This window comes from Pan troglodytes, chromosome 16 (genome assembly GCF_028858775.2).
Source record: "Pan troglodytes isolate AG18354 chromosome 16, NHGRI_mPanTro3-v2.0_pri, whole genome shotgun sequence".
NCBI classification, from domain to species: domain Eukaryota; kingdom Metazoa; phylum Chordata; class Mammalia; order Primates; family Hominidae; genus Pan; species Pan troglodytes.
Window position 1 is genome coordinate 23,793,654 of NC_072414.2, and position 27,441 is coordinate 23,821,094.

General features: G+C 45.6%; 1 protein-coding gene and 1 pseudogene across 2 annotated transcripts in view; both read right to left on the reverse strand.

Moving 5' to 3' along the window:
* Positions 1-27,282, reverse strand: part of LOC134808440 (DEP domain-containing protein 1A-like) — a 121,329-nt pseudogene extending 94,047 nt beyond the window's left edge.
* OTUD7A (OTU deubiquitinase 7A) overlaps positions 1-27,441 on the reverse strand; it is a 393,053-nt gene that overhangs the window by 365,302 nt on the left and 310 nt on the right. The gene's annotated exons all lie outside the window — the stretch shown is intronic.

The window sequence follows — 27,441 nt, forward strand, 5'->3', positions numbered from 1 at the left end:
TCCTAGAAGCACTGCTCCCTTCCTGCACACATCCAGGCTCACACCACTGCTATGCAGACCCTAGTCCCCATCCCACAATGGAAATGAGAAGGAGGACTGCCAGGCCTGGCTGCCCTTGTGCTCTGTCCTCACAGCACATGTGAGGAGTCGGGAAGTCTATCTCACTGGATTGCTTTCCTGAGGTCCAAGGGGCAAAATTCCCTAGGAAGGTGGCCTGGACGCTGGGAACAGTTACCTCCCCAACTTCTGGGGGAATTTCTCTTAGAAGGTTTAGTCTTCCCAGTGACAAGACATTTTTTTTTTTTCTGATCATAGCATTATAACTCAAGACAATTTTTAAAATATTTTTTCTCCAAAAAAAAAAAAACCCGACCATTAAGCCTTAACACAATCAGTCTTCTTGAAAACATGTTCTGGCAGTGATCCTTATTTCTTTTGACAGTGATTTTTCCACACCTATGCTACTTTTCCAGCTCTTCCTTTAAAAATGTACCATTTTGAAATGACAATCTGTACAATTTCCATTTAACACAATTACAGCGCCTTCTAGGCCCTGGCACAGAAGCAAGGCAATGTCCACAGCTTCTGCAAACATCTGTAACAACATCACAGATGAGCCCTTGCTTGGCAGAACCCCTGCTGAGCTGGGTGACAATAAACAAACCCTGGCTGTGTCACAGTCATTGTTTTTGGCCTGTTTTGTTTTTTGTTTCATTTTTTCTGCTACACCTAACTCAAACTTAACAGGTTAAGGACTAGCAGGGCCACCTGCATCACATAATGATATGATGTCCAGGAGCATATGTCTGTTCCCTGTGGGCAGGTTCCAAGCCCTGCACGAAAGCACTCTTTGATGGTCCCCGATACACTGGAGTCACGTTTACTCCCTGCTAAACCACACGGTTTACATTGTGAGGTTCACGGTTTACACGGTTCGCACTGTGAGGACCACCCAGCCAGGCAGGAGGGCCATGACCTCAGGGGAGCAGGGCCACGCCTTCAAGTTTTCCAATCAATCAGACCTCATTAATTCTCTCTGCAAAGCCCATCCAAAGTTCTAAGGACATACTCACTTCGACGGAATATTTGAAAATCAGGGGGAAAGAGTGAACTTTAATCATCTTATCATTTAAAGACACTTTCCACCTTTTCTCTGTGCCTTTTGACCTCTAGCATCCCAGGCACCCACACTGACACAGCACAGGATATGACAGAAAAGAGAATCAAGAATCGCACACTGCACTGGGTGCGGTGGCTCATGCCTGTAATCCCAGCACTTTGGGAGGCTGAGGCAGGTGGATCATGAGGTCAGGGGTTCGAGACCAGCCTGACCAGCATAGTGAAACCCCCTCTCTACTAAAAATACAAAAATTAGCCAGGCGCACGCCTGTAATCCCAGCTACTCAGGAGGCTGAGGCAGGAGAATCACTTGAACCCAGGAGGCGGAGGTTGCAGTAAGCCGAGATTGCACCACTGCACTCCAGCCTGGGTGACAGAGTGAGACTCCATCTCATAAAATAAAATAAAATAAGAATCGCACACTGGTTCCATGAGACCCCTTCCTGATGACACTGGAGATGCCTTCTTGTCCTTGGCCTCCTAACAGCCTGCTGTGAAGATAGCTGCCTGTGTCTCCTGGTTCCTCATATACAACTCCCAGAACTCCTGATTCCATAGCCAGTAACGTGTCCCTCAAAAGGTGGAGGTTCCTCTACACAGTTCACCTTACTAAGCAGAAAACATCAATTACAAAAGCAAAGCCAACACTCCCAACCTTCCATAAAGGAAAAGACCTGATGCCACACAGGTGGATGGGTCCCACAGGAGGCCAGGAGAGGCAATGCCCTGCCAGGAACAGTGCAAATCCTTTCTTCCTGTCACTCAGGGCCCTGCTTACTGCCTCGGGGACCATTCCCAGGACTTGGTGTCCCCATCTGTGAGCTGGAGACATGGCTACCACTGGCAGAGCTCCCATAAGAATTCATGTGGGATACAAGGAAGACCCTGCTACCCCCAGCAAACAGAGAGCCTCCTGTATGAGCTCTTCTCTCCTTCACAGTCGATAGGAGGCACCCTCCATGGTGGGCTCCTGAGAGAGCCCCGAAATAGGCTGCCTTCTTGCCATTCAAACCCCTTCTGGTTCCCATGTTACAGCTGGTTTAAAATAATAATTAAAAAGCAGGATTCTTCAGCATGCCAGCCATCCCTCCTCCCCAGGCACTGGGCATCCTCTCACCTGCGCTAGGCGACATAAACCTGTTTCCCTCATGGCTCTGAACACACCTTGTTCCATGTCCTGTACCTCTCCATCTCAAGGGGAGGAGAATTGAAAAGGCTGCGGAGCCACACTCAGTGCAGATTCTGGCCCCTACTTCTGTCCTGATTCTGCCCCAGGTTTCAAGTAGGTGGGGTGCACACTCGTGCACATCAGAAACCACGCGGGTAAGCCACAGGAGTAGCCAATATTTACATGCACCCACCATCTCTCTCGTCCTCTGTGAAGCTGGCCTCATGCCGGCTCCAACCACACGATGCACCCAGGGCCACAGAGGATCCGGCTCTGGGCAGGGGAATCATGCTCAGCACTTGGCCATGTTTTACAGATCCCCAGCCCCCAACCAGCATGTTGAGGCCCCCTCAGGAAGGGCTGGCCTGGGGACTCTGCGAACTCCCACTGCTCTTCATACTAGGCCCCTCCTAGCACCTCTGCAATGCCATCTTCCACCCTGTACCCTCTACCCACTCTGGCAGACGTGCCAGGACCCAGTGGTATTCTAACCTGGCCTAAGCACTTGCCAGGGAGGGCCTGAGTGAGCATGGAGCACAAAGCGCTTGGAGTGCAACCACAGACAATCCGCAGACCCGTTGGGGGTTGGTGGCTCCCCCATGCAGGAGGAGGTCTGGGGGGACTCTACGGGACACCATGCACAAGAGAGCCCACAGGCCTGGGGTCTGATAAGGAGGATCTGTCAGGATGGCGGCCCCACAGTGTGGGATGCCAGGGACTCAGCTGTTCCAGGGGCTGCCTCCACCTGCTCCTCCCCTGCCCTTGGCTGGCTCTGCCCCTCTGCTGGACAGGCTCTCGGGCTTCAAGCCCCGGCAACTCCACAGCCCTGCTCTGCTCACCTTTGTCCTTCAGACTCTCTCTACCTCCTGTCTTCTGGGACTCTGCTCTTATTTCCAGTTGTCTGATTTCTTCCATATTTCCCAATTCAGATCCCCAAGGAATCCCACTTTCAGATATGATCAACATGACTCTTTCCTGAGCGCTTTCCACCAGATGGGTAAGTTGGCCCACTGGCCAGTCTAGAGCCTGTGGCCCAAACTGTCTTTTTCTTTTTTGGGTAGAGGTTTGTGGAGGAAGGGTATGGGATTACATATAAACTCTTTGGGTATGTTGCCAAGGACTAAGTTAAGAAAGCTGGAAGGAGCACATATTGCAGATATCAGAGTAAAATTGTGAAGGGAGCCCACTGAGAACCCTAAAGAACAGGAAAAAGGGGAGAACTCTGACAATGGAATAAGAACGGGCAGGAACTGGTATGGCTCACTCGTCTCCAATGACCTGCCAGGCTGCACTGGCAAGATTCATCTACTCAACCTGGAGCACCTCCGCAGCAAAGCCATGGTGCCCAGCCCCCGGTGAGCCCCCATCAATATCCAGTTCAACAACCACCGCACATTCAACACAGTGTCACATGGCCACTGAAACCTCGGTTTAAGAAGAATATTTATAACACGGAAAAGGCTCAAGAAATGATGTCCGTGACAAGAAAAACCAAACCAGATAAAACATTTTTTAGCATATATGATTATTTACTTTTTTCGCATATATGATTATTTATGTCTTCTCCAACGAGTAGGTATTTTTCTAAAGAGTACTTGCTACTTTCACGAGTTTAGACAAAAAGTCTGTTGAAAGAATAAGCAGATGACACAATGCCAAGGGCAGCAAGATTTAGGATAGACTAAATTTAGAGATAGAGACAATGAAAAGCCAAGGGTCGCCTTGTTGTTCCCTGCTAGGCAGGGCAGGGAAGGACAGTCCTCCTCCTCTCCCAGGCTATGCCAAGAGGGCAGGGCACCCCGCAGGCCTGCCGTAGCCTGGGCATCCTTGTGAGTGAATGGGCCTGCAAGGGGCTAGCACAGTATGTCAGGGCACACGGAGGGCGTGATGGGGCTGCAGTGGACCCTTTCCATAAATATGTGTCCCAGGTGTAAATACAGTTCATACATGCTGCATGCTCCTGAAACAATTCCACCCATTCCCAACATGCAGGAGGGCAGTGCCTAGAGCCAGGCCACTGTGCACACATGCCTGATGCTGAGTTGGTTGTGAGTACATGATAGAAATGAAAAAAGGGTGTGATCATAGTCAAAGAGCAAGACAGCCGCTCTCCTCCACTAAGGACTAGTGATGTTCCTTCTCGTTCCTTTACTACGAGAAGGAGGCTATTTGTAAAGGTCCCAGGTCACAGTGACTTGGTAATACATACTTTACTCCAGGGAAGCAGTAAAATGGCCTCTGACTCCCACATCTACTGGGGTTGGTTACTGCAGGGCTCTGTGGGGGCACTGAAGGCATAAGGGTTTGCAACACAGGGAAGACCTTGCTTTGGAGATCTGAAGAGCTCTGATAATGTCGTGACCATGAAAATCACTATTACCATGGATAAGATTCACAAAGCCATGCGGACCTGTGTCTTAGTCCATTCACGCACTGGTATAAAGAACTACCTGAGACTGGGTAACTTATGAAGAAAAGAGGTTTAATTGACTCACAGTTCCACAGGCTTAACAGGAAGCATGGCTGAGAGGACTCAGGAAACTTACAATCATGCTGAAAGACCAAGGATAAGCAAGCGCGTCTTACCACATTGGAGCAGGAGAGAAAGCAAAGGGGGAAGGAAGTGCCACACATTTTTAAATGATCAGATCTCGTGAGAACCCACTCACTATCATGAGAACAGCAAGAGGGAAGTCTGCCCCCATGATCCAGTCACCTCCCAGCAGCCCACACCTTCAACATGTGCAGATTACAGTTCCCACATGAGATTGGGGAGGGGACACAGAGCTAGACCATATCAACCTGCAACTTGCCCTTCAGGAGTGAGGTCCCTAACTGCAGAGTCCCTTGAAGAACACACATTCAGTGAGGCAGGCTCATGGCTTACAGGAGCGGCCTCACTGCCTGCAGGTGCTGAGCAAGGAAAGGCAGGGAAAGGCTTTGGGAAGGGAAACCAAAGGTGTCACACGAGAGGCAGGGGCTAGGGTCTTGAAGAGAAGGCCCTGCTGGGTACGCAGGGAGGGGCAATAGCAAAAACAGGGGTAAGGCAGCCATGACTGCTGTGGGATTGAGATGAGGGGGACGTGCAGACCAGTCTGCCTGGGGAAGCGTCAAACCCTGAACTTTAAGTAATGCTTCCCCAATTTTAGGTAATACTCTAAAAAACTGTGCTTTTTATTTTTTAAAAAAACAGTTTTCTCTCATTGAGCTTGCAGAATTTAAGAAATTTCAGTCAGAAGTCCACAAATAGGCTCCAGAACATCCCAGCCATCAACCTCTAAGCTGCCTCTCTCCTTTCTTTGCCCTCCGGCCTTCCCAAAGCCTTTCCCTGCCTTCCCCTGGTCTGACTCAGCAGTCATCTCTTGAGATCACGTGCTCTTCCATATCCAATGCTTTGCATTTTTTAATCTCGTTGATAGCAAACAAATAGAGTTCTGAAAAATATGGTATGCTCAGTTGTGAAAGGCTGGTGCGTTCTTTGCCTCTGCCCAGCTGAGAGTTCCTGGAGGGGCCCACATTGCTCCAACAGTAGCTCAGCACTCAAAGTCAGAGAGCACGCACTGGGCACTCTCAGGCCTTGGCATACAAATGTACCAGTTGCTGCCCTGTCCTTTTATGGATCCACATCCCAAGCTATTTCCAACTTCAGAGTTAGAAACAGGCCTGCAGTTGCTTGTCTGTAAGGATTTTATTTCTCCTTCACTTATGAAGCTTAGTTTGGCTGGATATGAAATTCTGGGTTGAAATTAAGAATGCTGAATATTGGCCCCCACTCTTTTCTGGCTTGTAGAGCTTCTGCTGAGAGATCCACTGTTAGTCTGATGGGCTTCCCTTTGTGGGTAACCCGACCTTTCTCTCTGGCTGCTACCTGACTTTGAACTACACTACAAGGCTACAGTAACCAAAACAGCATGGTACTGGTACCAAAACAGAGATATAGACCAATGGAACAGAACAGAGCCCTCAGAAATAATACCACACATCTACAACCATCTGATCTTTGACAAACCTGACAAAAACAAGAAATAGGGAAAGGATTCTCTATTTAATAAATGGTGCTGGGAAAACTGGCTAGCCATATGTAGAAAGCTGAAACTGGATACCTTCCTTACACCTTGTACAAGAATTAATTCAAGATGGATTAAAGACTTAAATGTTAGACCTAAAACCATAAATACCCTAGAAGAAAACCTAGGCAATACCATTCAGGACATAGGCATGGGCAAGGACTTCATGACTAAAACACCAAAAGCAACGGCAACAAAAGCCAAAATAGACAAATGGGGTCTAATTAAACTAACGAGCTTCAGCACAGCAGAAGAAACTACCATCAGAGCGAACAGGCAACCTACAGAGTGGAAGAAAATTTTTGCAATCTACCCATCTGATAAAAGGCTAATAGTCAGAAGCTACAAAGAACTTAAATTTACAAGAAAACAATCGACCCCATCAAAAAGTGGGCAAAGGATATGAACAGACACTTCTCAAAAGAAGAAATTTATGCAGCCAACAGACACATGAAAAAATGCTCATCATCACTGGCCATCACAGAAATGCAAATCAAAACCACAATGAGATACCATCTCACACCAGTTAGAATGGTGATCATTAAAAAGTCAGGAAACAACAGGTCCTGGAAAGGATGTGGAGAAATACGAACACTTTTAGACACTTTTACACTGTTGGTGGGAGTGTAAACTAGTTCAACCATTGTGGAAGACAGTGTGGCGATTCCTCAAGGATCTAGAACTAGAAATACCATTCAACCCAGTGATCCCATTACTGCATATAAACCCAAAGGATTATAAATCATGCTACATAAAGACACATGCACATGTATGTTTATTGCAGCACTAATCACAATAGCGAAGACTTGGAACTAACCCAAATGTCCATCAACGATAGATTGGATTAAGAAAATGTGGCACATATACATCATGGAATACTATGCAGCCATAAAAAAGGATGAGTTCATGTTCTTTGTAGGGACACAGATGAAGCTGGAAACCATCATTCTGAGCAAACTATTGCAAGGACAGAAAACCAAACACTGCACATTCTCACTCATAGGTGGGAATTGAACAATGAGAACACGTGGACACAGGGTGGGGAACACCACACACTGGGGCCTGTTGTGGGGTGGGGGGAGTGGGGAGGGATAGCATTAGGAGAAATATCTAATGTAAATGATGAGTTAATGGGTGCAGCACACCAACATGGCACACATATACATATGTAACAAACCTGCACGTTGTGCACATGTACCCTCAAACTTAAAGTATAATAATAATAATAATAATAAAGAAAGAAAAAGAAATAGGCCTGCAGGCTCTCTGGTTTGTGGCTGGCCCCATCCTTCTGCTCACACCCACCACAACCCTGATGCATACAAAGCACTTTTACAACCTTGCTGCAGGCAGGACAACGCACCAATAAAGGGCACAGCTTCAGAAGGTTCTCACCTCAGAGAGCCACTTAAGGGTCCAAAACCAACAACCCAAGGAGTTAACATGCAAAGCAGCCCATGGTACCCTTGGAGGCCTGACAAAAGCAAATACAACCTCATTGGCCAGGCACATCCTGAAGCCAAGCCAAAAATGAGGCTGCAATCCAGTGACAAAACAAAAGCAGCAGTAATTCCCCAAGAATAAGAGCCAACAGACACAGAAACAGCAGAACCAGACAACAGCTCCCACTCCACCAACACCACCACCACCAAGCTCAGGTAATAAACAATTACTTGGAGACCAAAATAATGCTTTAAAGGTTGATTCAAGCATTTTTAAACATGATTAAAACACTAAGTAAACAGTATGGAAATATTAAAAAGACCAGGGTGATGAGAAATGAAGAGAATGTGTGTAAATGAGTATATATATCACAAAATCAAAGACCAAGAGGCTGGTTTTTAAAGTGGATTTGACATGGATTAGGTAGAAGGTAGATTCATGAAGTGGAAGGATGCATTGAGGGAATTATCGAGAATGTACCAAAGAGAGCTGGAAGAACAGGTAATGTGAGAGAATGGCTAAGAAATTAGAAGATGTAATGAAAAGGATCAATAAATGACTAATTGGAGATGGAAAGAAAAGAGAGAAGAGGTAGCAGGCAACCTATGAAGAGTTAGTGGCTAGTAATGTCATAGAATCAATGTCATACATGGATTCTCTACTTAGGAAAGGCCAGAGAAACTGATGGTTCATTCTCTAATCTTCTCAAGTAACCCAAAAAGATCAAGACGGCTAATTTTCCAAGATATCACACATTCTGGTTGTACAGGTGACCCCAGGATGTAGTGTTTTCCAAACACCAGTTTATTTTGTCTTTTCTCCACATTTGCAATAATACCATGATGGAGTTGGATGGAGGTGATCATTTGAACTAATCCTTTGGGTCCTGCTGACCTCCTGTTTACAGGGATGCTAGGGCTTGGCCCTTCTGGCTTCTCTAAAGCCAGAGTTCACCAGTTACACATCCCCATGATTGACAATCCCATGTGAATTCTACAAACTTGGAGGCAGGCAGAGAAAGAAAAGTATTTAGATACTTCAGCTGATTGCCATTTTGTGTTTTGTTTGTTTTGTTTTGTTTTGTTTTGAGACAGGGTGTCGCTCTGTCGCCCAGACTGGAATGCAGTGGCACAATCTCAGCTCACTGCAACCTCCGCCTCCTAGGTTCAAGAGATTCTCCTGCCTCAGCCTCCCTAGTAGCTGAGATTACAGGCGCGCACCACCATGCCCAGCTAATTTTTGTATTTTTAGTAGAGACGGGGTTTCACCATGTTGGTCAGGCTGGTCTTGAACTCCTGACCTCATGATCCGCCCTCCTTGGCCTCCCAAAGTGCTGGGATTACAGGCATGAGCCACTGCGCCCAGCCCTGACTGCCTTTTAACGCAAGGTAGACTTTTTGCCAGCAATTGAAGACAGTAAGTGTGGGTGCCCTCTCCCTTTCACACCACTTGCTGGCAGGAGCCCCAGGGGCAACAGACTGAAGGAGGTGCCCACAGGACATTCCACAGTAGGCCAGGCTGAGGGGAAATCTTCATCAACTCTTGTTCCTTGGAATTTAGGATTTCTCACTTTTAAGTCACCATGGCCTTTGAAACTAAGTTTTGCAGATGGAGAAACTAAAAAACTAAGGGTTGTTAACATATAACTATTTTAAACGGAGAATTTAAAACAAACAAATCTCAAATTATTGCAATAAACTATTCCAAAATACAGTTTGGGTTCACAGATTTGTAACTACAAATAGCTTATAATACACAAAGTTCATAACCTTCAACTCGATCTGATAAAGTACCTACATGCCTCCTTCATACAAAGGACCAAGTCAGACATTTACGAAGACAGCTTGTGCCATGTGAGTGGCCAACTGGCCAATTCTGTGCTCCTCAATGGGCTCATCTGTGAAGTGGGCTTGAACACTGATACCTGCCTGGCAGGGTAGCTGTGAAATCTAAACTAGATAATATAGGCAAAGCACTTGGCAATGATTGCTACTCTAATCACTTAGAAATTACAGTGCTAATTTAATATTCATTACATTAATGATTTAATTAAATTACTAAAGCAGTAAGAAATCATTCAAGGTTATACTGATGAATACCCAAAAGGTCACAGACTTCCAAGAGACAGGTGGTCACTCCAAGGCCACCAGGACCAGGCAGTATACAGGGACAGGCTGAGGAGGTGGGGAAGAGTGGGGACAGACGTCCAGGGTGGTACCTGCCACCTTCCTTCCCCCCAGGCTGCTCTGCAAGGAAGGGCCTGGGTGGCCCTCGCTGGGATGCCAAATCTCTAATACAATAGCTTGTCTAATCTAACAAAAGAGCCTTTGTGAAGAATTGTTCTGGAGTCAAACAAAAACTCTTCTTGGAAAAGGAGCCCTAAAGTTACTACACAATGCTCAGCATCCGTGCAAAACAGTGACCTATTTCTCAAAGCACAAGAAGTCCCCAAAGATTACAAGCAAAACCCCTCAGCATCCACACAATCATCCAGCAGACAGCAGCTTCTCAGCTTCCAGCAAACAATCTACTCCTCCACACTTTCTTTGAAAGCCCCAGAAACAATGAAAAAGGAAAGGGAGAGAGAAAACTAGAAAGAGAAATATATTCCACCCCCAACAAATCAAGGAGACAGACACAACCACAAACCACAAACTACTGAGTGTACCAGAACCAATGCAATCAGGAACAGACACAGAGAGCCAGCACCCACCTCCTGAACCTGGGGAGGCACATGGGCCCCGCCAGGAGAAATGGCCTAGCCCCAATGTGGTTGGTCATGAAAGGGCTGTGTGGATACAGAAGCATGGCCACTGAGCGGGCCTCAGCCTGTGGACTCGGCCTTGTACAGAGAGAAAGGCAGCAAATGTAGGACAGAAACACAAGAGGTCTGCTATGAACAACACCCAACTTAAACCCTGAAATCTAGGGAACACAGCCTGCCTTAGACAAAGGGAATTCATGTGGAGTAAATGTATTTCAGACCACAAACTTGAATCCAGTGTGCATCCCGCCCTGGCTTCACCCTCATCCTTCTTCTTCAACAAAGACCTGACCCCATTCAAAAGTGACTAAAATCACAAAGCAACCAGCATGGGAATCAGGCACAGAAGAGAGGGTAGGGAAGGAGAAGAGCAAATGCAGATGCCTGAGAAAATACCCATAAAGAAACAGATAAAGTGACTTTATAAAAATATTTCCCATTTTTCTATTAGTTTTTTATTACTACTGTAACAAATTACCACAAACTGAGTGGTTTCAAGCAATATAAATTTATTTTCTCATAGTTTTGAAAGTCGGAAATCTAAAATCGGGTTAAAATCTAGCTGTTGGCAGGGCTGCATTCCTTCTGGATGCTCCAGGGAGGATCTGCTCCTTGTCTTTTATGCTTTTTAGAGGCTGCCCTCATTCTTTGGCTTATGGACCCCTTCCAGGAAACACATCACTCTGACCTCTGCTCTCACTGCCACAACTCCTATGCTTCCCTTGTGATGACCTGGGGCCCACCTGGGTCGTCCAGGATCATCTCCCTGTCTCAAAGACCTTCACTTAATCACACCTGAAAACTCCCTCTTGCCACATAAGATGACATATGCAGAGGTTCTGAGAATTAGGACAGGAACATCTCTGGGGGGTCATTATTCTGCCCACCATAAAGAGAAATGTTTCCCTCTTCTTTTACAGCTTCTGAAACCCCCATATGCTTCAGCTCTTGGTCCCCCACCTCCAATGATGTCAGGCAAAGTCCTGAAGCTGCCGTCACTCTGGTTCTCATCTTTCTGCCTCCCTCCTTCCACTTTTAAGAAAGACCCTACTGATTATATTGTGCCTATGCAGACAATCCAGGAATAGTCTCCCTATTTTAAAGTCAGCTGACTAGCAACCTGAATTCCATGCTCAACTTTATTTCATTTTTCAGTTCCAATTTCCTGCCATGCATGGTAACATATTCACAGGTTTTGGGGATTAGGATACTGACATCTTTGAGGGGTTGTCTTCCTGCCTACCACACTTTCCTAAAAAGGAAAAAAAACAACAACAACAACAAAGAAGAGATCATAAACCAACAGAAAGAGAATCAGAGCATGGAAAAGAAATGAAGAAATAAAAATTAAAATAAATGGAATAGGGATGAAAACCATATTAGATGCAACTAAATAATAGAATAAAGGCAATCAACCCAAGAGATAAGCAAATGAAATGGAGAAGAATATGAAATATCAACTTTATCAAAGAGATGACAAATATAAGATAAAAGAAACAATGTGCATATAATTAACGTTCTTGAATTGTTAACAGAAAAAAGGTCATAGATATAATACAAGAAAACTTCTGAAATAAACTGACTTATCTCTGTCAATTACAAGGGTTTTACTTTACTTAGTTTAAAAGAAAGTGATACAGCAATACCAGCATCCAGAAACATTCAAGTAAATTAACCGAATTAAAAGAATCACATGAACATCTAGGCAAAACAGGCTGACTTCAAATTTCTCATAACTCTGTGCTAAAAGACAGGAGAAATATCTCTATATAGTTTTAAAGGAAATTATGCAACTCAAGACCTTTATAATCAGGCAAGAGTTATTTTCAAGCTTGCAAGAATTCTTCAAGTTTGAGTGTGCCATGAGCCATGTGAGAAGAGAACAAGAAAAGAGGAAAACAGAGCCAGGGATTAAACAAACTATACAATGAACTCCAGACAATCGAAAAAAAAATCCTCAAGAATGTATCCATTGGAACTACTGATAAAAAGACTAATACTGTGTGATCCTGGAATCTATTTAAACAGAGCACTAAGAATAAGTAACTGTGGAAACAAGTTATCTAAGAGATGACCAATGTTATGTGCCTTGACAATGTAAAAAGTTATAGGGTGAGTAACAAAATAGGGAAATGGGTGGGAGGAAAAGGAAGCACTAATATGCAAATTTAGTAACCTTTCAATCCCTGAGTGAGCGGATGCCAACCCTAAATACACAGTAGTTTGCAAACAGCAAATGCAACATTAATAAACAGCAACAAGCAAACAGGTATTTCATAGTTTTCCCCTAATTTTACAGGGATTGAATGGAGGCTATAGTTGCTCCCCAAATCCATCTCTTGTTCCTGGGCACTCAGCTAACCCACAGGACTATAAGTTGAGTGGCCGGGGGACATTACTTCCTGCACATCAGTTGGCTCTGCTATAGGAGCCATGCCTGGGAGGGGCTGCTACGTCAATGGTAACTCCAGGCTGGTCTACCCAAACCAAGAAAGGGAACTTTTAGAAACTTTTATGCTCTAAGAAATAAGACATGTAACTTAAATTCAGCAAGTCTTTAATCACTAAATAAAAATATAATTTAACTGAGTACTTTTTTAGTTAAAATAGCATGTATTGTAGACTAAAAATGTAATAATCTCCAACAAGTATTCTATGTATGTTCCTATGTGTTTAATAGTCTTGGATATCCACAGACCATTTCTAGAAAGATGCACAAGGAGCAATTAGTAGTAATGCCTCCCGGGAAAGGTATGGGGATTGAGGGAAGAAAATGACTCCCATTTTACCATATGCTCTTGTTTTGTTTTGCTGAACTTATTCTTTTAACCTGTGCAAATATTAGATTTTTTTCATGAAAAATAAATAACTAAGCAAAGGAAAGAGTAAAAACTAGTATGACTCGATTTTTACACAACAATGTACTCCCACTGCCTTGCTGTATGCACAGAGAGGAGCAAAATGCTGAGAGTGTGGGGTTTGAGAAGCTCTGTATTAGTTTTATCTTTGTAGATGTCACTATTTTTCATGGAACATGTTTCACAAAGTTTCCCCCAAACAGATGGTTACACTCAAAACACCACAAGCAAAGTGAAGCTCACTCAGGACCGGCTTCTTCTCAACCCCTCCTCGCCACACATGTTAATTAAACTCATCTACAATCTATGTAAAAATTAAAGTGATGACGCACAGCGGACAAAGGTTTGAACAATCCTTTGGTATGCTCCCTAAAAAGGAAAGAACACAAGGAAATTCTGACGTCTGCCCAACGGGTCCAGATTGTCATTTCTGGCTCTGAGCTTTTTCGCAGCCGGGAGCATCACAGAAGTTGGTGGAGAAGGGGCTTGTTGGACAGAGCGCTGTCACTGGGCCAGCCCCTGCCCACTGAGCCCCTCTCTTTTTCCAGGTGACCTTTCTCTAATAGTTGACGGCCGGCAAACGCCAACCATCCCTCTGTTGTCCTCACAAAAATAATCCTACAAGAACAATCCTGAAAGGTACCTAGTCTTACCCTCATTCCACAACATGGAAATAGAGGCTTAAAGAAGTGAGACACTTCCTTGAGACGCCTCAGCTCCCAGGCTGATTTTAGACCCAGCTCCTGGCCCAAACTTGCCCCAGCCCTGAAGAAAAAATGAATGCACCTGGACAGTCTGTGCTCTGTCCTGAAGGAAGAGGGGCTAGGAAAATAGCCAACGAGAGCCCACGGTAGCACCTAGGGCCTGCTGTCACCTGTAAGGCAGATGTCACATACAGGGACACTGGAGCTGGTAGCTGAACTGCCTTAGCCAGGAGCCGGGCCTCCCAGCAGGAGGCAGCACAAATGGAAAGCAAACCCAGTGTGTGGGCAGGGGCTGGGAGTATCTCACTCTCACCCAGGCCTGGCCTGGGCACTCGTAGTCCCCTCTGCTGGCACTTGGGTTCTCACGCCCTCCCCCTTACACACTCGGGAAAGGAAATCACATAGGGATGGCAAGCTGTCCTGGGAGAAGCCTGGGACCCAGGGGGACTGTACAGATAGAGTAAATGCAAGCCACAGGGCAGTCAGTGCGGCCTGAGCCGGGCCCCTCGATGTTAGGAAAATTGTGACATAAACAGCACATGCTCCAGGGCGGGGATGACATGTGACTCCAGACTGCCCCCCACATCCTTCAACACTTGGCTTTCCCTTGCTCTGCTATCCTGGGCATCTCCTGGACCATGAAGGGTATTACCACTTGATTGCTCACTTTTTCTTAGCAATGTCTACTTTGGACTTTCAATTCTGAAAAAGGGCTTTTCTGCTGAGACTGCAGCACTGAACCACAAGCCCTCTCTATTATAATGTGTGCAGTAGTTCAGTTCCTTCTTGGGCAACTTTTCCAAGAGAAAGAACATTGAAAGGGAAAAAGAAAATCAACAAGGGAAGGTTAATTACTTAAAACCAGTAGTACTTTACGCAGAAAGCATGGTTTCCCACTCAACACCTTGGGGACAAAAGTATGTATATCACTGTGTCGTGGCACTGTTGTCTTCCCGGAAAGGGCAGAACTTATTCTCCTGCCAAGATAAAATAACAAGGGGGCAGGTGATAAGGAGTATTGTTCAGGGGCAGAAAGGTGATGTCAAAAGGCCCGAGCAGCCCACTGAGGACCTCTTGGAGCAGGGAGAGAGCCTATAAGACAGGTGTGGCAGGTAGCCAGAGGGCAAGGGTGGCAAGGAGACTGAGGCAGACCACAGCCACTGACCAGAGTAGTCATAGTCAAGATGTTCTGGGAGGCCTGAATGCCTGAGCCCTGAGGTCCAATGCCTCTTGCTGTGCAGCGTGGCTAGCATGGAAGGCTTCGTTCAAAGACCCCTCTACAAAGGGGAAATTCCAGACAGAGAAAATTGGGGCCAGAGGAAGAGGCAGCAGCTCAGCCATGTACATCTGCCAAATGCCCAAGTGCAGGGGGATGGGACCCACCTTGCAGAACAGGGCAGCAGGAATAGTTAAGGGCACAAAGACTCGTCCAAGGAAAACACTATTAAGGAGGGAAAGCAGGTATTTGCTCTCACAGATGTACAATGCTATACAGATGCTGCTGCCACAGAAGACAGCAAGCCTAGAGACACAGGAGAATGAGGCAAACATAACAAGAACAACGGCCAGGTTCCCCGTCTTGGCTCACATCCCCATCCCACTGCACACCACCAACCCGGCCAGCCCCACCATTCACTGGGCTAGCCGCTGTGTTAGCCTCGGGCAGAGTCAGCCTCACAGTCTTCATTTCAGCCTCCCACAGATGTCACTAAAATGTCAGGGAGGCAGTGGTGGAGTCCACCAGACCAACTATCACCAGGTGAGGGGCAGTCACATGGGGCCTGAAGACAGGGCATCCCAAGTGTGCCGGTCACTCTCACCACCGTGGAAAACCACAAACTGCCATCCTCAGTCTCCTCAACTGTAGAATGGGAACAACTTCCCTCCTGACAACAGAGTTACTGGGAAGATCAAATTAGATAATCTACACAAAAGTATTTTGCAAACTGCAAAGCACTATAAAACTGCAAAGACATGATGATATGCTGTATGCAAGTTAACAAACCTGGCAAACAGTTTGATTTCCTTCTGCATGGCTGTACATCTTACTATTGTTTGTTTTAGTAACAAAATTGTATTTTTTTGTTGTTATTTTATTTTTTAACTTGACAAAACTGTATGTTTTTGTTGTTTATATTTTGGTGTACAACACATCATGTTGTACATGGAAGGGCTAAATAGAGCTAATTAATGTATGCCTTACCTCACATGCTTATTACTTTTTATGGTAAAAACACTTCAACTCTACTCTTAGCAATTGTCAAGTCTATAATACATTGTTATTAATTTAGCCACCACATTATACAACAATCTCGTGAACATAAACATTTGTAAGCCAGCTATATATTCACTTAAGTGATATAAAATTATCATTTGATCAAATAGTAAACGTTCTACCAGTTCACCTTGCAGATGTCTTTCAATTTTCTGCTTTAAGGAGACCAACTTTCTTTCCCCCTTGTGGGATAATATATAAGAAGAGAAGAGGAACTCATGGTCCTCCCTGTTTCTCCTGGACCTGTCTCCCTGCATTTCTAAAGTTACAAGAACTTCCTTGAAGCTAGTGGTTCTCAAACCCAGAATCAATAGGGGCTTTTATAAAAGTCCCAATGGGTTCCAAGGTTGTGGCTTGGTTGCTGATATCAGAACCTCTAGAGGAAGTGCCTAGACATTAAGATTTTTAAAGTACCCCTATCGTTTCAATAGGAAGTGGAGGACCTCTGGCCTGGGCCCTTCAGAGAGCCAGGACAGCCGCAACTCTGAGCACGTACCCAGCAGTGACACAGGCCTGGCAGTGGTATCTTCCTTTCTGGGGAGATATTAAGAGATTTTGAGGTTTAGGATTTGCCACCATTTTTTAATATAGGAAGGTATTGTAATCAATTATCTTAATCGATCACATGTCTTTTCTTCCATTATGAATTTTCTTTTTTCCTTAAGGACTGTTTCAAATATGACATATTCATGTGACCTTCCATTTTCTCTTTTCTATCACTAACATTTTCAAGGTAGTACAACTAATTTATTTCATTCTGAAAAATCTATGGAATGGAAAATCTGAAACTATAGTTCTTCTTTGAACTCACACTCTGCTGTATGACAAGCAAGTCCCATTACAACTAATCAGTAAATTATCTGGTTTTTGTTTATTTGCAACCCAAGTAAACACAATTTTGCATGCCACTGAACTGCAAGCTTAAGTATGAAATGTTTCAAATTTTATATAAGCAACTTTCTCAACTGCGATGCTTCTGAACTCATGGGAGCTAAGCAATTCGAGAAAGAATGATTAAATTTCTAATTTTAATTCCCATAGAACTATTAAATGCATTTAACAAACATGAATGGAGAGACTGTTCTGAACAAGGTGCCTCAGAGATGTAATAAAAAATAATGCATGAGCTTCTCCTCAAGGGCTTAAGAGTCAAAGGGAGGAACGATGTCCACACAACTCATTTCTAATTATAAATACTTGTTCAAATGCTCAATATTCTCCTCGACCCCAGAAGTGGAGATAAATATATATATATATATGTATGTGTGTGTATATATATGTGTGTGTGTGTGTGTGTGTGTGTATATATATATATGTATGTATATATGTATATATTTTTTGGGACGGAGTTTCGCTCTGTCGCCCAGGCTGCAGTGCAGTGGTGCAATCTCGGCTCATTGCAAGCTCCGCCTCCTGGGTTCACGCCATTCTCTTGCCTCAGCCTTCCAAGTAGCTGGGACTACAGGCGCCCGCCACCATGCCCAGCTAATTTTTTTTTTTTTTTTGTATTTTTAGTAGAGACGGGGTTTCACCGTGTTAGGCAGGATGGTCTCAATCTCCTGACCTCATGATCTGCCTGCCTCAGCCTCCCAAAGTGCTGGGATTACAGGCATGAGCCACCACACCCAGCCAGAGATAAATATTTTTAAAAGACACCTAATTTTTCCTACCTGTTCTCTCACAGCATTGAGCAGGGCTTCCCTTCCCCTTGATCAGTCAGCACTTTGGGAGAACTAGGGAATTAATTTTGTACAGAATCATGGAGTTGAAAGGGGTATCAGAGTAGGCAGCTGCGGTTCTTCATTTCACATGTTCAGTTAAGACCTAGAGAATATCCCCAGAGTGGGGACCCAAGCCAGAATGAGGCCTCCTCTAGGCTGGGGGCACTTTCTTTCCCCAGCCTGGACCAGGTTCTCTAGTCACTAGTGAGTCAACGGGCATGGAAAGAGTCTAATGTGAATGCAACCGCACACCGATCTTCTAATAAACCATACATGCTAAGCAGTGGGCTGGCTCACCTGTATCCACTCCTTTTCTAGGCCCCTGAAGCACCTTTTCTGGTGATGCATTTCTGAACATACTGCTTGCCAGATTGTAAATGGGATAAGTCAGCTTTGGTAGAAGAAACCTTGTCTACCTCTTCCAGAATAGGCAGAGGACCCTGGAGGGATGTCCCAACTGGCTGCATGCCATGTCTGAGAACCCAGAGTCAGTGGGCACTTAAAACCACGTGAACCCAAGAGCTGAGTTCACATTCAATACCTCAACAAGGTAGACAGAATAATCAAGAGATTTGGGGATGAACTGCAACCCATCCTGGCAATTCTAGGACATATTTCCAAGGGATTAAGTACAGCCTTTCAATGTGCCTACCCAATAGCTGCAGACCCACAATGCCAAGTTAAACAGACAACCAGAGAGTTTTCACTCAATCTAATAATCTAACGCTGTACTTGCCAAGGACCCACATCCTTCCTTGGGGGCCCATGTCATCCCACAGATGGCACAGACACCCCTGTGTCCTTCACCATGGCAGTCAACACCAATAGCAAGAGATGGCCAGTGGTCTCAGAGCCAAGGACATGCTCTGGGAGCAGCTCTAGGCTCTGCAAGGGAATATACTTAGGGTGGGGGTGACGGTGCAGACCCTAGCCTGGTGTCATGCCTCCCCCAGGGGAAAATGCCAAGACCACCCTCTCTGGCAGTACCTCAGGTCACAGTCACTGCCCACTCTCCTCCCTGAAATCTACTCCCAGGACTCTACCTTTGGAATGCTATTCTTTTCCTCTCTCCCACCCCCTAGTTTTTCATGTAAAGGACTAATCTTTCATCATCCCCAAGGATAAGGAAGTACGTTCTGTAATGATCCTGCCCAATGAGCCCTTGTATGCCTGTTATTCTTATGCACAGCAGCACCTGAGATACAGGAGACATAACCGGCTTCCTGGGGAGCTCGCTATCTACTCTGAGTGAGAGGAACTTCATTTAGCATTGCTTAACAGAGCTTGCTTGCATTAGTTCATTTTCACACCACTGATAAAGACATACCCGAAACTGGGAACAAAAGGAGGTTTAATTGGACTTACAGTTCCACATGGCTGGTGAGGCCTCAGAATCATGGCAGGAGGTGAAAGGCACTTCTTACACGGCAGTGGCAAGAGAAAAATAAGGAAGAAGCAAAAGCGGAAACCCCTGATAAACCCATCAGATCTTGTGAGACTTACTTATTATCACGAGAATAGAACAGGAAAGACCATCCCCTGTGATTCAATAACCTCCCCGAGTCCCTCCCACAACATGTGGGAATTCTGGGAGACACAATTCAAGTTGAGATTTGGGTGAGGACACAGCCAAACCATATCATTACGCCCCTGGTCCCTCCAAATTTCATGTCTTCACATTTCAAAACCAACTGTGCCTTCCCAACAGTCCCTGGAAGTCTTAACTCATTTCAGAATTAACTTAAAAGTCCACAGTCCAAAGTCTCATCTGAGACAAGGCAATTCCCTTCTGCCTATGAGCCTGTAAAATCAAAAGTGAGCTACTTACTTTCTAGATACAATGGGGGTACAGCTATTTGCTAATACAGCCATTCCAAATGGGAGAAATTGGCCAAAATAAAGGGGTTACAAGGCCCAGGCAAGTCCAAAATCCAGCAGGGCAGTCAAATCTTAAAGCTCCAAAATGATCTCCTTTGACTCCATGTCTCACATCCAGGTCACGCTGATGCTAGGAGATGGATGCCCATGGTCTTGTGCAGCTTCACCCCTGTGGCTTTGCAGGGTACAGCATCCCTCCTGGCTGCTTTCAGGGGCTGGTGTTGAGTGTCTATGACTTTTCCAGGTGCACGGTGCAAACTGTTGGTGGATCTCCATTCTGTGGTCTGGAAGATGGTGGCCCTCTTCTCATAGCTCCACTAGGCAGTGCCCCAGGAGGGACTTGTGTGGGGGCTCTGACCCCACATTTCTCTTCTGCACTGCCATAACAGAGGTTCTCCATGAGGGCCCCACCCCTGCAGCAAACTTTTACCTGGGCATCCAGGCATTTCCATACATCTTCTGAAATCTAGGTGGAGGTTCCCAAACCTTAATTCTTGACTTCTGTGTACCCACAGGCTCAACAGCACCTGGAAGCTGCTAAGGTTTGAGGCTTCCACCCTCTGAAGTCACAGCCTGAGCTCTATGTAGGCCCCTTTTGGCCACGGGTGGAATGGCTGGGACACAGGGCACCAAGTCCCTAGGCTGCACACAGCTCGGGGACCCTGGGCCCAGTCCATGAAACCACTTTTTCCTTCTGGGCCTCCAGACCTGTTCTCCAGAGGGGCTGCCATGAAGGTCTCTGATGTGGCCTGGAGACATTTTCCCCATGGTCTTAGTGTTTAACGTTAGGATCCTTGCTACTTATGCATATTTCTGAAGCTGGCTTGAATTTCTCCTCAAAAAATGGGGTTTTCTTTTCTACTGCATTGTCAGGCTGCAAATTTTCTGAACTTTTATGCTCTCTTTCCCTTTTAAAATGGAATGCTTTTAACAGCACCTAAGTCATCTTTTGAATGTTTTGCTGCTTAGAAGTTTCTTCTGCCAGATACCCTAAATCATCTCTCTTAAGTTCAAAGTTCCACAAATCTCTAGGGCAGAGGCAAAATGCCACCAGTCTCTTTGCTAAAACATAACAAGAGTCACCTTTGCTCCAGTTCCCAACAAGTTCCTCATCTCCATCTGAGACCACCTTGGCCTGGACCTTATTGTCCATATTGCTGTCAGCATTTTTGTCAAAGCCATTCAACAAGTCTCTAGGAGATTCCAAACTTTCCCACATTTTCCTGTCTTATTCTGAGCCCTCCAAACCGTTCCAACCTCTGCCTGTTACTCAGTTCCAAAGTCACTTCCACATTTTCGAGTATCTTTTCAGCAATGCCCCACTCTACTGGTACCAATTTACTGTATTAGTTTGTTTTCATCCTGCTGATAAAGACATACGCGAAACTGGGAACAAAAAGAGGTTTAATTGGACTTACAGTTCCACACGGCTGGGGAGACCTCAGAATTACGGCAGGGAGCGAAAGGCACTTTTTACGTGGTGGTGGCAAAAGAAAAATGAAGAGGGAGCAAAAGCAGAAACCCCTGATAAATGCATCAGATCTTGTGAGACTTATTCACTATCACGAGAATAGCATGAGAAAGACCAGCCCCATGATTCAATTACCTCCCTCTGGGTCCCTCCCACAACACATGGAAATTCTGGGAGATACAATTCAAGTTGAGATTTGGGTGGGGATACAGCCAAACTATATCATGGCTAATGACTTTTAACTCCAAGAATCCCCAAGCCATAGAAGCCCCTCCATTCTTTTTACCCACACCTCCTCTTCCTACACACACACACACACACACACACACACACACACAAGTCAAAGCAAGTTCATCTAAGCAACGCCTTGGTTACAAGTGCAAACTATGACTACATCAACTGTCAAAGGATAGAAACTGGGCTGATGGTAAGTGAGACAAATACTGTCTCCAGTTCCTTTTATTGAACAACTTATCAATCTAGAACTTAAGAACCCATGGCATACACTCACTCATCTGCTCTACCCTAAAGCCTACAGGATGGCTCAAGAGATATTCTGCCCTTGTGTCCCCCCCTGGGGTTGTGCCCAAGGTCACACAACTGGTCATCAAGTACAAGTGAGCTGGAAGCATGTCTCATTTATTTTTACTGTTCAGTGATGATTCTTTCAAGAGATGGTATATTATTTAACAGACAGTCAAAACAAATACTCCAATTCATACATTTTAAAAAGAAAAAGTTAACTATGTACCTCTTGGATGTCAAACAATTTTTGTAAAAGGCATGAAAAATTATACATGCAAATGTGTTGCCCACACTACAATAACACACGTTGTCTTGAAACCTCAAATCATCATTAGAGGAATTGTGAGGAAATGGGCTGCAACCATGGTATGGTTTTTAGACCCCCAAGATAAAAGGGTATTGCATGGACTTCAGGGATGATGTAAGGTGATCTGGGGAAGGAGGACATGCTGAGTCCCAGGACACTGTGCATTGTGTGGTCTCTTCTGCAACAAAGACATGACAGGCTAACAGGCTAACCCTAAGCTTACTGTAAAAACTCAGAGAACTTAATTCATAGAAAGTTCCTAAAATGTGAGCGCAGAAATTATTTGGGTAAATTATTTGAAGATGGGTGTGTTAGCCCTGGGGGCATGAAAACTGGGGTCTTCTCAGAGGTAGCAAGGTTCAACCTGTCTGCACCACAGACAGATGTCTGCTCTCACTCCAGGCAGCCACCTCCTCTTGAGTGAGCTCCTAAACCTTTGTCTCAGTAATTGAGAAACTTAATCTAATCTCACAGAGGGATGGGTGTATGGTCTGTTCACACCAATCCCCAGCACCATGTGAAACTTAACAGTAATCTAACAAAACAAATGAAACGCTGAACAGACAAGGAAATGAATTTCCAAGGTCTAATTTTATATTTCATAAAAGTCAATACTGCATCTTACTCATGTGTATTCATTCAGACATCAAATTTCCATTATATTTATAAGGAAAACGAGATTAAGAATAAAATATGCTCAAATAGAAAATATTTCCTTGGAAGGAGAAACGCAAAATACTTCAATCCTACAAAATGAGTTTACTTTAGACTTATCTACTTAACTAAGAGAGATGTATTTAAAACTTGTATTAGCATTAATGTGTATTTGGCTTCTCAGAATGTGAGATGCTATAGAGCAGAAATTGGTAATAGCAAGGACTTGGGTTTTGTGGAATCATGCAATTTTACCAAACAAGGCTTTAGATGCATGGGAGACTAACTCTTTCCCTTTGCCAAGAGGAACCTAGAGCACGACAGGCCAGGCCTTGGCCAGCTGTAGCTGCTGCATGGCCCACTCCCTCCCAGTCCTAGTCTATACTCCCCCACTTCCTGGTCCAGAAATGCTGTGTGCAAACCAGCCAGCTAAACACGCCTCCACAACACAGGCAAGTAATAAGGCAGCGTCCGGCCCTTCTCTCCATTTCAGCTTTTTAAAGACTTATTTTTAACCCACTTCTCCCGCCTGTTACTATGAATGATGAAGAACACCATTCCAAAAGTGTGACGAAGGCGGTTCCCCCCTTGTGGCATCTGTGTTAAGGCCATCTTATTCTTGGTCTCACACACAAACTTTTTGGGAGACATGGCAGTCTACCAATAGGCAAATAAAATTCTTTTTCCAAGGTTCAAGGGTAAAATATTTTCACATTAAATACGTTACAAAAAAGAACCAGCATATCTTATTCCCATTTTGTCCTCAAGGATGAACAGCTTCTAAAGGGATTTGGCATCACCTGTTTTACATGTAGTGGCGCTTCCCCTTTAACCATTTACAGTGTTCAATCAAGGTGAAGAGCCTGATTCACTAAAGCTGAAAAACATGTTATTCCCATTTGCCCCCTTGAAATCAGTAGTTCAGTTTTCCACACAATTTAAATGGAATGAGAAGCATAAAGAAATGCCCAGTCATAGCACTGGGCTAGTTCTCTAGTAGGGCATCTGTGAAACTTCTTTCCTTTTAAAGTGTGATGTTCCCTTTCGCATGGGGCCTCCATGAGGAACCTCAGTAGGAGAGAGGAGTCTTTGGTCTTCAGTAACACACCCAGATGCTGCAATGACCATCTAAGCATGGGAAACACCCATCCCAACTCACCAAAATAGCCCTGGAGCACAAGCTGGCCTCTCTGAGTTCAGTCCCTGCGAGGAAAAGTCTCCCAGGGAACATGTGGTTGAATAACCTGGCACACACTTAAAATCAGATAAAGCACATTTTAAGTGAAAAAGCACAGTTGCCTTTTTTTTTCTTGTTTTCATTTTATAGGGAAAAATAAAAGCACAGTAACGAAACGTTTTTCATCAGAGAAATTTTGAGTCCAAGAGCCCTTCCCATCTCATTTAGGCACGTCATGGAAATAAATGTGGCACCATCAGAAGGTCAGAGGCCATGACTTGCACACAGCTTGCTCAGAGCAAAGTGCCCCTTCCCTCCTCTACCAGGCTTGGGGGCCACAGGAGTTACTTCCTAAGTGGACATCCGCCACCTATAATTCAGTGCAAGGGGTCAAATAGGCCCCTCTGGGAAGTACCACCACACAGGGTCCCAGGGCCTAAGTCAATCGGGAGTCAAAGCCAGGAGCAAACATCAAGGGTGTGCAGGAGAGGATTTCCACGGGGTTGCCCTGGCTGGCACATTCACGCCATGACCAGGACACCAGCCTGTAGTTCACTGAAGTCAACTTTCTCCTCTCCAAACTAACACTCACTTCCGCAGTCTGAGAAGGCACTCAATCCTGAGACTCAAAGTGTGCTAAGAGCCACCTTCCAAAGACATGGAGCCACTGAAGCAATCTCTGCTAGGGAGGCCTACATTCCAGACTCCACAACCTCTGGTCATTCAAGTATGTGCCCCCAACCCTTCCTTAAGTTTCCATCTCTTGGAAGACAGGCATGCGGGAGCGGAGGGGGAGGGGCGGAGGGCGGGGGCGGAGCACACCGGCGCACACACATGCACCCACCTCAACTTGGAGATCCACTCCCAAGGTGGCTCTGACACAGGCCCGCCAAGCCGCGTTTAGCACGCCCCCTGCTGGCCCACAAGAGCTGATTCAACCTTTCTTCCGTGGGCCTAAGGCATGAATAAATGACCTTAATATCCCAGAGGGAACAGAAAGAAAATCAGGGCAATTTTTACTTCTTAGAAACGGAAGATGTGACAGTGATCTCTTTTGGGAAGTCACTGACAACTCCCAAATTTAAGCACTCTAAACATACAAGCGGGATGAAGAGGCTTTAAAGCGGTTGTTTTAAAATGTTTTGGGGAAATAAGTGACCCATACCTAAAGATTTAGTGGAAACACTTGCATTTGAAGTTTTACAAGTACTACAGTGAGTTAAACCATAAACGTGGTGAATATTTTCACGAGTCTACAGGTGAAAACAAAAAGATGGATACGGGGCCAGATTGATTTCACAGACTCCATTTTCAAAGAGTTTGCAATGCAGACCCTGAAAAACCAATCTTCATACTATTGAGGACATGTTGTAAAGAAGAATCTCTGCCACAACTCAAGAGTTAAGTTCTAAAGCAACTACACACAGCGGGAGCAGTGTCATCCAAAAGCAGCTCACTGCTCACTTGGAGCCAGTTTCTCATCTCACTTAGGCACACCATTGGGAATAAATGCGGGACCATCAGGAGGTCAGAGGCCAAGAATTACACACACTTGCTCAGAGAAAGGTGTCCCCTCTCCTTCTCCACCAAGCTTGGGGGCCTCAGGAGTTACTTTCTAAGGGAAAACCTGCCATCTATGATCCAGGCCCAAGTGAGACCCGCACGTGGCAATACTTCGTAAAGCGGTGATTTCCACCCATTATCAGCCTGAACACTAAAGGCCTAAGTAACCACTGTTTTCCCATTCTTTTCACACCAATACAGGGTTCAAGAGATTGAAGTTCCTAACCAGGTCCCAACTTTTGAGTGGCACATGGTATTAAATTCCTTACAGATCCAATAAAATCACACTAACAATTCAAGGCATGCTTATTTTAACCAATTAGGAGGTGTCATTAATTATTAAATACAAAAATGTCAATACTTTTGTCCCTTATTGGATATCCTTTCGATATGATAGGCTTGAGTAGATACTCAGATTGCCTTGGGAACTTGCTTAGTTTTGTTCCCATAAGAATTGGTACTAATGGCACACTCACAATAAAATAATGGAGTGTTGATCCCATTTAGTGGGGAATGTTTATCCAGAACTGAGTGTGCCGTGCAGATCTACCTCTGTTCTCATGAACCCTCTTTGGGTCTTGAAGAGGCCTTTGAAGCTGGTGGGACACACGGCTGCTGGGAGGACCCTAGTGAACCTGCCTCCCCGCCTTCGCCCAGGGCAGGCTTCTCCCGGGCACACCCTGGAGGAGGAGGAGGAGGATGGTGAAGAAGGACATCTGCAGATTTTCTTGAAGCAATTAAGACCTGTAAAGATTTAGGCCCCGCTGTCAACCTTTTCCTGGACACATTATCTGCCTCATCATATTTTTAAAAATTGTTCCTCTTACAGCCCACTTCCATTTACAAAGCTATCACCTGGCGGTAACCATGTGCATGTCATACATGACTTTCCCCCGGATCCTTGTGCTGTGGATGAAGCGTTTCCCTGATCGGGGTCTCAAAAGTTTCCCTTCAGCTACTCTTAAATCTATACATTCTCAAGCCAATAGACAGAAATAAAAGTCATTTGCACTTGTGTGAGGTAGCTGAGTTTACAGAGCAGAGGCAAATCCATTTTATTACAGAGATTCTCAAAGGGCTGCAATAGCTTCACCGGGAGGGAGGAGGATACACTTGAGCGGTTGTGTCCAATGAAGGAAAGTTTTAGTTAATGATGACATCACTGACATCTCCCAAATTTAAAGGAGCACTTAAAGCACCGCAGATACAATTTTTTCCCCTCCAGTGAGGAGATACTAGGGAAGGCCTCTGGGTTCACAGCCAAATTGCCTTAATGGTTTGCCTGCTGTTCAGCGAGACCCAGCAGAGCGAGCGGGACGGCGGTGCGCCGGGCCGCGGGGACCCACGCAGTCACAGCTCCGGTGCCCGGCGAGCGGCCTCGCGCGCGGCTCGGGGCCGGGCCCTGCCCGGCCGTCTGCAAGAGCCGCGGGACCCCCGACGCGCGCGCACGGACCGAGGGGTCGGTCGCCCCACGCCTGGCATCACGTTCCAGTGCGGACAGCCAAAGAGCTGAGCGGAGGCAGCAGCCCCGACCCAGCGGGAGCGCCGCGCCCTGCCCGAGAGAGGCGCGCCACGCCGGGACGGAGCCGGTGGCCCAGGAGCCCGCGGGGTCCGGAGCGGAGCCCGCAATGCAGACGCGCCGGCGAGACCAGCCGGGGCCCGCGCCCCCCGCGTCCCCGCGCCCCGGCCCCGCGGTCGCCCGGCCTCAACGCCCACCTGCCTCTCCACGGAGCTCGGGAAGGAGACG